The sequence below is a fragment of the Malus sylvestris genome, chromosome 11, assembly GCF_916048215.2.
Source record: "Malus sylvestris chromosome 11, drMalSylv7.2, whole genome shotgun sequence".
NCBI lineage: Eukaryota > Viridiplantae > Streptophyta > Magnoliopsida > Rosales > Rosaceae > Malus > Malus sylvestris.
Window position 1 is genome coordinate 14,133,133 of NC_062270.1, and position 15,686 is coordinate 14,148,818.

Genomic DNA, 15,686 nt, shown 5'->3' on the forward strand with positions numbered 1-15,686 from the left:
CACAACTTAGATCTAGTCGAGGAACACAGAAACCAGGCTCACTTGAGGAATGTCGCTTACAAGCAGCTTATTTCCAACTACTATGACTCAAGGGTCAAACCTCGTTCTTTCAAAGTGGGGGACTGGGTATTGAAGAAAAGATTACTCTGCGACAGAGTCCCAAGTGAAGGAACACTTAGTCCAAACTGGGATGAACCGTTTGAAGTTGTTGGCATCAGTCGCCCTGGCTCTTATAAGCTTAGAAGCTCCGATGGCAAGACCCTTGGCCATCCATGGAACGCTGATCACTTGAAGTACTATTACAAGTAAACTCACATTGTAAAAGTGTTAAGCTTCAGCCGTTCGGCATCCTATGTAACGAAGACTATTTGGCATGAATTCAATAAAGAGGTGATTTAGACAACTCGATCATAATCCTCTTACATTCCTAGCAATGAAACACTCGGGTTCAAAGCTTCAACATGAATGCTTCCAACATGAAACAAAGTCTAAGTATATGTCAACATGACTATACAAATAAATGAACAGCTTCACAATATATTCGTTCAATCATACATTCCAACACATTCATACATAAGCCAACTGTGCTTTGAAAGGGTTCAACATATTTTGTGTCATTCGACACTTGCTACAATGTGCATAGACACCTTGCCCTTATTCTCACCAACCAGGTGATGACATGTACAACCCGTACTCTAATATCATTTGGCAACTTGCCACTCATGCCACCAACCAGGTGAAGAAAGAACTCATCTTCATGCCACCAACCAGGTGATGAAATGTACAACCCGTACTCTAATATCATTTGGCAACTTACCACTCATGCCACCAACCAGGTGAAGAAGAAACTCATCTTCATGCCACCAACCAGGTGATGAAATGTACAACCTGTACTCTCATTCATGCCACCAACCAGGTGATGAAATGTACAACCCGTACTCTAATATCATTTGGCAACTTACCATTCATGCCACTAACTAGGGGAAGAAAGAATTCACCTTCATACCACCAACCAAGTGATGAAAGCAACTCACCATTCATTCCACCTACCAGAAGACGAGTGGTACAACTTGTACATGTGAACTCCTAGCATTCACAAATAATCAAAAACCATCAACTTGACAACTCAACTAGGGGAGCACGTATGCCCAACAAGAGTTATAGTCACCTACAAAGCCTTATTGCAAGCCAACAACAACTTCAGTGCATGGCATACGAAGATCAAGCTATTCAGCCCTCTTGCATCTGCTTCAAACATTTCCCCACTGTAACAATGCAAACACTACAACTCGTAGAAAGCTTCACACACTTTTGATCAAGACAGTGTAAAGCAAAATCAATTTATGGTGCCAACAAGAGCTTTATCAATGGAGGGCAACCACAATTCTCAAAAGCTTCACACACTCTTGATCAAGACAGTGTGACGCAAAACCAATTTATGGTGCCAACAAGAGCTTCATCAAATGAGGGCAACCATAATTCTCAAAAGCTTCACACACCCTTGATCAAGACAGTCTGAAGCAAAATCAAATTATGGTGCCAACAAAAGCTTCATCAATGGAGGGCAACCACAATTCTCAAAAGCTTCACACACTCTTGATCAAGACAGTGTGACGCAAAATCAATTTATGGTGCCAACAAGAGCTTCATCAATGGAGGGCAACCACAATTCTCAAAAGCTTCACACACTCTTGATCAAGACAGTGTGAAGCAAAACCAATTTATGGTGCCAACAAGAGCTTCATCAATGGAGGGCAACCACAATTCTCAAAAGCTTCACACACTCTTGATCAAGATAGTGTGAAGTAAAACCAATTTATGGTGCCAACAAGAGCTTTATCAAAGGAGTTCAATCATAATTCTCAAAAGCTTCACACACTCTTGATCAAGACAATGTGAAGCAAAACCAATTTATGGTGCCAACAAGAGCTTCATCAATGGAGGGCAACCACAATTCTCAAAAGCTTCACACACTCTTGATCAAGACAGTGTGAAGAAAAATCAATTTATGGTGCCAACAAAAGCTTCATCAAAGGAGTTCAACCACAATTCTCAAAAGCTTCACACACTCTTGATCAAGACAGTGTGAAGCAAAACCAATTCATGGTGCCAACAAAAGCTTCATCAATGAAGGGCAACTACAATTCTTAGACCTTCGAAGCAAATTCAATTTATATGGTTCATCCAAACCTTCGACTACTACAAGGTGTGGCTTGCATCACAATCTCTTGCAAAACAGTATGGAAGCAAAATTTGTATATGTTGTCTTTCCCACATTTTCAAATTTCTAGTTTCCCAAAAAAAATAAAAAAAAAAGGAAATTCAACAAAGCTTCATCAATGGAGGACAACTACAAATTCTCAAAAGCTTCACACTATCTTGATCAAGATAGTGTGAAGCAAAATCAATTCATGGTACCCAACAAAAGCTTCAACTCCAAAGCTTCACCTACAAAGCTTCAACTCTAAAGCTTCACCCACAAAAGCTTGACCCACAAAAGCTTCACCTACAAAAGCTTGACCCATAAAAGCTTCACCTACAAAAGCTTGACCCACAAAAGCTTGACCCCACAAAATTTCACCCACAAAAGCTTCACCTACAAAACTTCAACACAAAAGCTTCACCTACAAAAGCTTTACACTATCTTGATCAAGATAGTGTGAAGCAAAATCAATTCATGGTGCCCAACAAAGCTTGACCCACAAAAGCTTCACCCATAAAAGCTTCACCCACATAAGCTTGACCTACAAAAGCTTGACTCACAAAAGTTTCACCTACAAAAGCTTGACCCACAAAAGCTTCACCTACAAAACTTAAACACAAAAGCTTCACACTATCTTCATCAAGATAGTGTGAAGCAAAATCAATTCATGGTGCCCAACAAAGCTTCACCTACAAAGCTTCACATACAAAGCTTTAAAAAAAAATATATATATATATATATATATATTTAATTTTTTTTTCGAAAATTCAAAAATTCAAAAATTCAAAAATTCGGAAATTCAAAAATTCGAAAATTCGAAGAAAAAAAAATTTCGAAAAAAAAAAAATTACCTAGGCCTCATCTTCTTTGGGCCTAACAACTTTCATAACAAATATATGAAGAATGAGTTTTTGGCTACCACTTAGAAAGGAAATGCCTCATTCGTCAACTTCCTCGACCGGAGACTTGGGGAACTCCTACCATATGTTACTGCCCCTTGATACTCGGAAGTCTCACCTATATGTACATATACATGAATCAAAATAAACAAACAAGAGAGAACCTTCACAAAGGTTGCTCAGGAGAAGTCTCAGCAATCGGCAGAGCCCACCAGAGAGTGATTATTCGGAGCCTCAGTATTAGGCAGAACCCCAGAAGGAGGAGGCACCGAAGGTTGATCATTTGGAGCTTTATTATGCAATACAACCCTAGAAGACAAAGGCAATAAATTCTTTTAGAACATACTCATAAACCTCTGATGATCAAGTAAAATCTGACCATCAGATTCTTGCAGCTGGTTGAGCTTTCTCTTCATATTTGTAGCATAGTCATGTGCGAGCCTGTGCAACTGTTTATTCTCATGTTTGAGCCCTCTGATCTCCTGTTTGAGACTTATCACTTCAGCCGCCAATGATTCAACTTGGCGGGTTTGAGCAAATAGGCATTGGGCCATATTAGACACAGAACCTGCACACTGAACACTGAGAGCCAGAGAATCCTTAACAACCAACTCATCAGACCGTTTGGAAAGTAGTTTGTTATCTTTGGGAGTGAGAAGGTTCTTGGCCACCATCACAGCGGTCATATCATTCTTCATCACAGAGTCCCCAACGGTAAAAGAACCAGTAGGGGATAAGAAGGATGAGCGCCATATGTTGTCTTCAGAAGGCATGGCTGCCTCTTCACCAAAGTTCAAGTCAAAATAACGGTCGGATGGGCCAAACATTCTTAAAAATGATGAAGGAGAAATAAGGTGCAATAAATCTCTGAAGTAAGGGGAAAATTCCTACAAGCAATAACTCTCTGAATGTACTTCTTGCACACAATTGGTGCCCTTATAAAAGAAAAGGCAACAGAGCCGTTGGTTCAAAAATCGAAGAGGCACCACTCTCCAGATTTCGAAGAGGCACCATTTTCCACACGCAACATCAGCTCCTCGGGTACCACAGATAACTTTGCCAAAGATCTCTGACAAAGTTTAGACACATAAATTTTGAGGATCCAGTTACCCTACTATTACCCACAAGGGTAAAGGAACAGCACCACTGCTTGATAACTAGAAAGTCCTAATGTGTGTCAACCTCCGTGCTCCGTGGCAAGGCAGACTGGCAAAAATGCCCAACCTATACTCACATTCGAGAAAACACTCCTAACAAGATTGCTTGCTTAAAAATCGAAGAGGCACGGCCCCTCAAATCTCGAGAGGCAGACTCCTAATAGGATTACTTTCTCAAAAATCGAAGAGACACTGCTCTCCAAATCTTAAGAGTCAGACTCCCAACAAGATTACTTTCTCAAAAATCGAAGAGACACTACTCTCCGAATCTCAAGAGTCAGACTCTCAACAGGATTACTTTCTCAAAAATCTCAAAAATCGAAGAGGCACCGTTCTCTGAATCTCGAGAGCCAGATCCTCGACAGGATTGCTTGTTCGAAAACCGAAGAGGCACTGTTCTCCGAACTTCGAAAGCCAGATTTCTTTGGATAAAGCTTGTCTGTAATCTTCATACGCAACATCAGTTTTCCAGATACCACAGACCACTTTTTCAAAGCTCTCTGACAAAGTTAAAACATGTGAAGCTTGCAGCTCCCACTACATTGCTATGACCAAGAAGGGTAAAGGAATAGCATTATTACTTGCTCAAAAATCGAAGAGGCACCACCCTCAGAATCTCGAGAGCCAGACTCCCAACAGGATTACTTTCTAAAAAATTGAAGAAGCACCGCTCTCCGAATCTCAAGAGCCAGACTCCCAACAGGATTGCTTTCTCAAAAATCGAAGAGGCACCGTCTCCGAATCTCAAGAGCCAGATCGCCGACAAGATTGCTTGTTCGAAAACCAAAGAGGCATCGTTCTTCGAACTTCGAGAGACAAATTTCCTTGGATAAAGCTTGTCTGCAATCTTCACACGCAACATCAGCTTTTCAGATACCACATACCACTTTTTCAAAGTGCTCTGACAAAGTTAAAACACGTGAAGCTTGCAGCTCCCACTACATTGCTACGACCAAGAAGGGTAAAGGAATATCATTACTACTTATTGTTAGGGAGACTCCTATATATGTCGACCTCCATCCTCCACGGCCAGGCAAACCTACAAATAAAAAAAATGCTCAACTTTTCTTCACATCCGAGAGGGCACTCTCAGCAGAGTCTCTCGAAATACTCAACTTATTTTCCTCTCGATAAAACCTCTGCAAACAAGCCACACCAGAGTAAGAGTATCTCATATCATCAGGGTTAAAAGCAAGAGTATCCCATATCATGTTTTTTCACTGTCTTTTCCTTTGGCCTTGTTCTTACCTGCAAGACAATGAGAAAGAGAGCAATCAGTCAACACTTGGAATCAAGCTTCCAGTCAGGAACTGACTGCCTGGAACCCCTTGCCTGATTACTTACCTGGCATTGCTCTCGAGTACTATCTTCAACATCTTATGCTTCCAGAGAAGATACCACATTTGCCTGAGGAACAGATAAGGTAAGTGAGAAGGATACAAGGAAGCATGTGGAGACAAGTGTAACAGAACATGTGCCGATACATCTACTACTTTGTCAACAGTAAAAGTATCTCATATCATCAGGGTCGAACGTACTCTAGATTTGATGGACTTGTTTTGACCCTCAAATTCTTGAGTCGACCTTATACTCTGGAGGAAACCAGAAATCCCTCCAGCCCAGTTCAAGAATAAGCCTGTGGAAAGTTACTTCTTCAAAAGCAAAAGTATCTCATATCATCTCTCTCCATTTGCTTCTCCTTATCCTTGGTGCTATTTACGACACAAGGAGAAAGAGAACAGTCAACCGGAAGCCGAAGTCGAACCTTCGATCCAGGTTGCTTGCTTAGAAGTCTGATTGTTTACCTTGTCTATTACCTCCTTCGGCAAATTTCCTAGCTCGGCGACTTGGGGGACTCCTACTATAGGATTTGTATCACACTTGACCAAGCCCGAAACTACAAGTAAGCTTCAAGTGAAATTGATACATTACCTTGTGCATCTTCATCGGTTAAAGATACCACCCATGGATGGAGGAAAAGTACTTCCAGAGAAGATGCCACATCTACATATGAGACAGATAAGGCAAGTGAAAATGATACCACACTTCGGTACTTAGAAGTTTCATGATTACTCATTGGCTTGGATCTTGCAAGTCCCCAACCGAAGAGCTTCCCTCACTCGGGAACTTAGGGGAGCACTGTTTGTACCATACTTGAGCAATCTCGAAACTACTGAGCACCGGTCAACGTTATACCGTCAAGGACCCATAAGAGTTTCCCTCCAACCAGGAGGCCAATCACAGCGCGACACGTGTCGACATCAGAAGCCAATCATAGTGTGACACGTGTTAACATCAAAAGCCAATCACAACACGACACGTGTCAATGTCAGAATGAAACTAGAAACTCTCTTCTATAAATAGAGATCATTCTCTCACAATATTTCCTAATGTCATTTGTACTAAATCATTCACTAGTACTCACTAAATGAGAGCTTGAACCTATGTACTTGTGTAAACCCTTCACAATTAATGAGAACTCCTCTACTCTGTGGACGTAGCCAATCTGGGTGAACCACGTACATCTTGTGTTTGTTTCCCTGTCCCTATCCATTTACTTACTCATCCACACTAGTGATCGGAGCAATCTAGCGAATGTCACAAACTTAACATTTTCTATTGTACCAAAGTTCTCGTTGATTTTGTGCATCAACAAATCACATAGCCAATCTTGAAGAAATCCAAAACTTTTAACAAGTTAAACATACCACCATCTCCAAATACACTGCAATATGCCACTTTTGAACTGAATTAAGGCAAATTTAATCAAACGTGTATCTCGATCCAAAAAGTAATTTAAACCAATGAAGGTTACATTTGGTCAAGAAGCCTTAAGACCAAACAAATTCTATGGCATGCTTTATCTATCCCAATATGGGATTTAAGGGGGCTCATATGAAAAGCATTCATAACTTTAAGACATAGAACTACCATGACTTTATATTCACAAATGAACAAATACCCCATAGACTATACAACTAAAACAACTCGCACCTTTGTTTGGTTGAAGTTTAATCAATTTTTAGTGTTAAAATATAAATCATGTGAGCAAAATATAGACATGAAAACTATCCACCTTTGTTTGGCAATTAGTTATCACATGCTTCACATAATACATACTTTACACTAAGCCACTAGTAATCAAACCAAGAAGACTAGTCACATCTTTATTTGGGGATATAGTCATATTGTTATAACTACTAATGCAATTCGACTAAACTTTAAATTTTTAGCAACCCTTGAATCAATGGAACAGATTTGTTGTGTCGCATTCACCCAAGAACACCTCAAAAACATTGATCTTATGATAACTTTTAGCATGTCTTAATAATAAAAATTTCAATCGAAGAGCATGGTTATTTAGCAAAGTTAGAGAAAACATACAATTTTCTGGTTTTAATTAGACCTAATATTTTAAAACATGTGAAGCTAATTTTCTCTAAGATCTTAACCATGCATTAGTTCCATATATGCATGAAAAGAAAAAAAGTTGCTATAGAATTGAAAAACTGAAAGCAATTCTAGCATGATTTATGCAAAATATTAGGCAACAAAAAATATTGATATGTAAGAATAGTTTTTCCAATTTTAGTTATTCATATCAATTATTTTTGGTTTGATCATATATATCATATTGAAAACGTTAACCAGTCCTAATAGAGATTGAGCATACAGTAGCATTAGCAATTATATCAAATGATTAATCGCATTTTTTATTCAACCTTATAGAATTGTTCCAACATATTGAGAAAAGATACTATTTTTTATAAAACAAAATTGCAAATAAAAGCTGGGTAGCAGTGGGGTTGAAGATAAATTCAATCCTGATATATGTCTTATTTCAGATATAACTTATGAGTTGAAACGATATATCCCTTGATTGTGTAAGTTAACTTTTAACATGCATTTAGTCACATGTTTCAACTAGCATGTTAATACAAGAGTTTTAGATATACATGAAACAAAAGTGATTTAAACACATTGTAGGGATGTACTTACATTTAAAACTTATGAATTCACATGCTTTGTGACAATAGTTGTCTCATACATTGCTTCAAGTTTATCACATATATGTGACATACATAATCATGCAGGCTTCATGATCAGAGGTGTCCTCTAATGTTCTTAATGAGGTTGTTCCCTCTTTTAGCCAATTTCAACAGCAATACATATCCATGGTATTAAATCTATAATATAGTCTGCATACTATTGTCACAATAGTTAATTAATCTTATAATACCAAAGCATGGGCTATAGCATAAGCAATATGTATATATTCAACGCCATGAAATATCATTAGTTAAAACTGAAAACTATGTCATTGCACATACGTGGATATGACCTTTAAATTAAAATCCATTGACATGGATTACACATATGCATACCTCACCGAATGCATTTTGGACATATCATGCCTGAAAAATGATGTATATCACTGAAGACAAACATGAGATTTACATATGTGCATATGAATTGCAAGGCTGCAAGTACCACTGATAGCATATAACATAAACTTAATGTATAAAAGGTAATCAAATCACTTTAAATTACCACTTTCATGCCATCAGATTTTTCGCATATTTATACACATATCAAGACTTACAATGTTTGTGAACTAACCAAGAACCTGAAACACAATATACATTAGTAGTATCGAGAATATCCAGAAAGTAATTTATCAAAAACTTAAACCAGGAAACCAAGTCAAAATCATATATTAAAGCAAATTGTGGGTTGCCACATATATTCTTTATGCTTATTAACATCCTTAAATTCTCCATGTTGCTAAAAACTTATGCAATAACCTTGAATAATGATAAAACTAATAAGGCCTTGTACTTTTTTCTATTTCTGGGAATACAAGCATGATAAATAAATGTTAGTCCATCATATTATATATGTGTGACTATGCCATATGTCATTTCCAAGAATTTTATTAACTTTCAGACTAAGAACTGAAAGTCGAAACACACACACACACACACAAACATATATGCCTATTTACATTCCGAAATTCTCTATGTCAACAAAATTAAAAAAAAAGGAAAATTAATAGGTTTAAGAACCATGTTTACCCCTTTTGCCGAAATATGTATGTGGCAAAAAAGGGTTTGTCATCATGCTATATATATACATATGTCAACCTCAAGAAATTCTAGATCATGACAATTATAATTAATGCCTTTTTCATAAATTTTTTAATTTTAACATCCCAAATTATATATGCACAACCACAACGTAGTTCATATAAAGCTAATAAACATGTATAAACTCAATAGGATAATGAAATCGAAATAGGATGCAATATCAATTAATAGATTGTAATTCCTTCAAGTCAAAGGACAAATTTTAATATATAGCTATCTTAGATTTCAGTATGAAAATTTAGGTTAAAACACAATTCATATTGAAAACCAATTTCTTTTGCTGTGAAACATGAGTATGAAAATTGAGCAAAACTTAAAACATGTCATGGATTCAAGACATCAATTTTTAGGGTTTACCGAGTAGGTTCTTAGTTGTATTATGACATGCTTTGATACCAACTGTTAAACTTTATATATTTCATAAACAACTAAAAACATCAACATGAAAGAATCCATAGATGGTAAAGATGAATCATCTTGACAGAACCGTGCGGAATAGGCTCAACCATGAACTGACTTCTCCTACAGCGGAAATCATATTGGAATCCTGCGGAATAATATGTTAGTTGACCAAAGTCTTCTGCACACTTAACACTCCTTTATACTCAAACTAATGGGGCGTTCATATGAGTTTCTATGTGTTGTGAGCAAGGACCTTAGCCTTGTATTTATATGGACTTAACACTAATGAATCTTCCATAATAATGTCATTAGGATTCCTTGCAGTCCAAGGATAATTGATACACCACATCTCATTCCAAATAGGATAGAATTAGGAGCCCTTATTTCCCAAGGAAATCTGATTATATTAACTTTACTTGGGGTACAAGCTACAACTATTAACTAAATCCTAATCTTATTTACATTCCAAGTAATCTTTAAATTAAATGTGTAGACCTATTAACCGTTGGATTATGGTCCAACGTCCAACATTCTCCCACTAGGTCAAACAGTTAATTCAGAAAAGATCTTTAATGGATTTATAAGCAAGATTACTTTATTGGCAAAAGTTGGTGTGGATAGGATTTCCCTCTAGTTCCTCATTCTTAGCCTTCTTTGCCTTCTGATTTTGCCGCTATTGCATCATCTTGTCCAAAATCGACGTTGTTTTCGAAAATATCTTTGTAATTTCCTCTAAATCTCTACTCTTGTTTTTTTTAAATTCAACTTTCAGAAATGGGACGGTGGCGAGTTTGAGGTCGAGGTGGGAGTAAATAAAAGCTAAGAGAGGTCGACAAAATTGAGGTGGGGTGTGGGCTAGCAAAGGTTGGAGAAAATTTTCATTGTGATGGGAACATGGGTGGTATACCACATGTTTTTATATAAGTGGTGGGAAATTGTATTTTTTAAGTTATTAACTTTGTAGCACACATATTTCACCATTGATATAGTGACACACAGTGTATTACTCTGTGTTCCAATCACATTGAAAAATCTCTCTAAAGATTGGTAGACAGGAGAATGTGAAGCGTAGGATTGAATGGGTGGCCATAATTTTTTTTTTATATTTATGATTCGTCTTTTAATCAACATGGACAAATTTGACTACCACATCAGTAAAAATATAGGTCCTACATTTTCTCACTTAATAGTTAAATTGACGGCTTGACTAACTAATGTATGAAATTGTAATTAAAATACAAGTTTGTATATGAGATTGAAATGTTTTAGAAATATTGTATAAGGTTGCGATTGCATCCAAACCTAAGAGCTAAAATGAAGTTTATCTAATTAAAATAGGCTTTGTTAATGCACAAAATCAATGAGGACTTTAGTACAACAGAAAATGTTAAGTTTGTGACCTTCGCTAGATTGCTCCGGTCACTAGTGTGGATAAATAAGTAAATGGATATGGACATGGAAGCAAACACAAGATGTACGTGGTTCACCCAGATTGGCTACATCCACGGAGTAGAGGAGTTCTCATTAATTGTGAAGGGTTTACACAAGTACATAGGTTCAAGCTCTCATTTAGTGAGTACTAGTGAATGATTTAGTACAAATGACATTAGGAAATATTGTGAGAGAATGATCTCTATTTATAGAAGAGAGTTTCTAGTTTCATTCTGACATTGACACGTGTCGTATTGTGATTGGCTTCCGATGTTGACACGTGTCGTGCTATGATTGGCTTCTGATGTCGACACGTGTCGCACTGTGATTGGCCTCCTGGTTGTAGGGAAACTCTTCTGGGTCCTTGACGGTATAACGTTGACTGGTGCTCAGTAGTTTCGGGATTGGTCAAGTATGATACAAACAGGCTTATTTTTAGCTACGCCTCCTTGAACTCGATTTTAATCTCAATTTGCTCTGTAACTCGGAGTTGTCACTTTACTCCTTAAAACTCAAAGTTTGCTCCCCTTTACCCTCTGGAACTCGATTTTGATCTCATTTTGCCTCCTGAAAGTTGAAAGTCGTCTTTGTCTATAAAACTCAAAATTTGCTCCACATTGCCTTATATCTGTCATTTTCTTATATGGGTTTGATTGGGTGCGCCAGGCTAATCAATTTATTTTTTTATTTTTTTTCACCTTTTCAATTTCTTTTAAACTTAATATTCTCTCATCGTCGAATGTCAACACATAATGGAGATTTATAATCAAATTTATTGCATATGTGACATAGTCTTATTGGGTTTAGGTTCCACATAAGTTTCAAGAGGCCACCTATAAGTTTCAAGAAAAAAAGAAAGTCCACAAATCAAAGTGAACAAATTTGAGTTTTAAGGAATAAAGTGATGACTTTTGAGTTTAAAAAAAGAAGAACAAAGTGAGATCAAAAGAAAGTTCAAACCTAGCTAAAATAAGCCTAAAAATTGAAAAATGGTTTAAGACAGACCGCTGATATAGGTAGGACATGAGAGGACACAATCCGTTTCCCAAATCTCCGGGTAGGTGAGAAGGAAAGATGCCAAGTCCCTGACATCAACGCTTCTGCGCGCGCTAGCCATGTATGCGCCGCCGAAGAAGAATCGTGTTGATCAAACGCGCTTTAGAAACGAGTGGCACATACCATCTTTAGTATTGTCGGTGCTGAGTAATTAACTACCAAATTAGTAAAATACTTCGTTAAATAATTTTTTTTTTTTTTTAACTGACAACTCCCCCCATTTCATAACCAGATATATTTTATGATTTTGACCACTTAACTTCCGGACAAATAACTCATTTTGATAAAAACATGTTTTAAACGTTTTCGAAAAGAGTGAGGGAGACCTTCACCAAAAAAAAACGAAAAGAGTGAGGGAGACGTATGATCAAATCACTATTAACCCCCAATTATGTGAAAATGATTTCATTATCACGTAACGATTTGATATATAAATTGTTCTTTCACTATTTAATTAAAAGGTATAAACTTCATCTTAAATATTATAACGATATCTCATGCACACGTATCAAGTTTTTTAAATAGATAATTTATTCAATCGCACAGTAAAGCATAATCTTTTTGAAAAGAATAGTTTGACTAAGTATAGTAGTATTCCACTTAATTTGTGCTCGAATCATCAGCTCTGAAAGTATTGTTGTACGTCAAAAAAAGACACGCGCAATAGCAGCCCAAGTTGAAGTTGAGCAAAAAGACAATTTATGCACATGTAAAAGTTTCACTCAATCAAACCAAATCAATATATATATATATATATATATATGCATAGTAGAACACACTCACTAAGACAAATCTACCAATTTAAATATTGGAAAAATTAGTATCCGGTCCCTAATTTTTACTGTTTATTGCCTAACACCTTATTAGTTCTCAAATTTTGATTCAAGTCCCTAGCATTAATGTGATAATGAATTTACATGTTTATTATATAATTTTTTTAATATAAAAATTAGTAATTAATTTAGGGTTTAATACTCACACCTCTATTAAACTTCTAATTAATTTTCAATTCAAACATTTCCAAAATAATAAAAAATTAAATTAAATTAAGTTTGTGCCTATTAGTTTTTTTTTATATATAAAAAGATTCTCAATTTTTTAATCTTAAATGAACCCATTCATATAATTTTTCAATTTTTTTAATCTTAAATGTACCCATTCTCAAATATATCAATTTGTTATATGTAAAATGTACCCTTTTTTAATATAAAATCCATTCAAATTTTTTAATCCATGTTTAAACTTATATGGGTACATTTTTTTTTGTTGATTTGAGAATGTATCCATGTTTTGGTAGAATAACTTTTTTTGTTAATTTTGGTTAATGTACCCATACATATATGTATATTGACACACCCCGACCCAGAGGATCAAGGCGTGCTGGCCGTCACGTGAGCATGACGTAACCAAAAGTGCGACACGGAAGCAAGATATAACAGAAAATGAAGGAATTCAAACCAATCTCTAGTAGAACCACCTACTAGAATAACAGGATGAGTTATAAGGTAACACATAAATTCAGAGCATAGGTTTAAGTGCAGTCAAGTAGGACCAAAATAAAAGTACATCACCCGCAGGTGAGTCCTACATGTAGAGCGTCTGTCAGAATGCCGAAAAAGACCTCGAGAGCCACCAACCGCTAACTAGAACCTGGAGGGGCGCAAAACAAAGATGAGTGGGTCAGTAAAATCAAAGATTTTCCAAAACATTTCTAACCCCTCACCGTAAAACCTGTATACTTTCCCAGAAAAATAGTATATAAACATATATATACACATATCATCAAAACTCAGCTCATATCCATCAACATAACATATCAGAAATAATATGCCACGCCATGCCAAATATAGTATGAAATGCATCAATATCAATCAGGTGAAATAATAAATCAACCGAAGACCCTACAATGGTCCTGTACGGCTGATTCTAAAGCTCAACATCCCACTCAGCCAGAGTCACCACAGTGACCTATACGGCCCTGCCGGAGTCACCAACTGTGACCTGTACGGCACTACACTGCACATCACTCGGAACTACGTATAGTAGTCTGTACGATGAAAGGTGTATAAATATGCTCTAGTGCTTCTCTCATCAATCATCAGCGCGCATAACTAAGGTCACCCACTAGTCGGAATCACATCTAGTGATCTATACGACTAGCATGTCGGAACCCTCACATGGTCTGTACGACATCCACCTACTTGGATCCAAGACGAGCGTGCGGTGTGGTGAATATTAATATAAGCACTAACACCTAAGGTGCAGGTTATGAGCTTTCAATGCAATTCTCATAAAATAACTCATCTGAATAATATAAAAACTCACATGTGCGTCCACTGCGTCAATTAACATATATATACATCGATTATCAAACTAAATATCTCAACATTTGCATGCATGGCAATTTAAATCATAATTTCCATATAAACGCATTTTCTAGGAAAAACAGTTGTATATAGGTAATACGAAAACAAAACTGCCCACTCACTGATAAGTCGATGGGTCGTAACCCCTGTGACGTCCCTGGATGCGCTCGTCCTCGGGATAAGTGTCACCTATATGCGAAACAACTATAAAAACGTTAATTTAAACACATAACCAACAATTCGAAATAACTTCTCATACGATGCTCAATTTGGGTATATGAATATACCACATCGACCTACTCGACGTCACGAACGTCGAGTAATTTTTAGAAAAAAATTTGGAGGCGGCACGCGCCCCCACACGCTAGGACAGGCACGGGGACACGGGCCCCCACGCACACCATCTTCAACCTCGGGCTCGCCGGACTGAACTTTCCGACGGCCGGTTTCCGGCCAAACTTTGAACGTCTCGTTCTCCTTCGTTTCTCAACCATTTTCTTCGTATTTTATACCAAAATGAAGCCCCAAACAAGTAGAATCACGATACACTACTTTTAAGCTTCAAAAACAACTAAATCTCACCGGAAAAATCCAAGCAAAACCAGCCAAACTCAACCCTCGTGATCCCGACGTCCAAATCCTTCAAACGAAGCACTCCGAGCTTCCTTGGGACCTCACTAAGCTCACTATAAGCTTAGAATTTCCTGAAACACAACATTTCACGTGTGCATGAACAGTGACCAAAAATGGGGGTTTCGGATTCACGTGAAATCGAAGGTTCTACGTCCTAAAACCAGTACCAATCAACTCAAAACATCTCAAGGATGAAGATTCTTACCTTGGTTACCTCGATCCACTGAGTTTTGGGGGATTTTGGGTGAGGCCGTACAATATGGGTGTGAGAGAGAGGGTACGTCGAGATGGAGGAGAGAGAGAGAGCTACGGGATAGAGAAAAGGGAGAGTGTGAGGGTTTAGATGCCCACATTCAATCCACACCATCCATTTTTCCAAATCCCTAACCAAA

General features: G+C 37.2%; 1 long non-coding RNA gene across 1 annotated transcript in view; it reads right to left on the reverse strand.

The window, feature by feature from the left end:
• Positions 1 to 11,309: 11,309 nt before the first annotated feature.
• The window catches only part of LOC126590938 (uncharacterized), a 94,234-nt gene continuing 89,857 nt past the window's right edge, over positions 11,310 to 15,686 (reverse strand). Inside the window, exon 2 of the long non-coding RNA XR_007612205.1 lies at positions 11,310 to 11,621. This is a non-coding gene — a long non-coding RNA (uncharacterized LOC126590938). The remainder of the gene's footprint in view (positions 11,622 to 15,686) is intronic.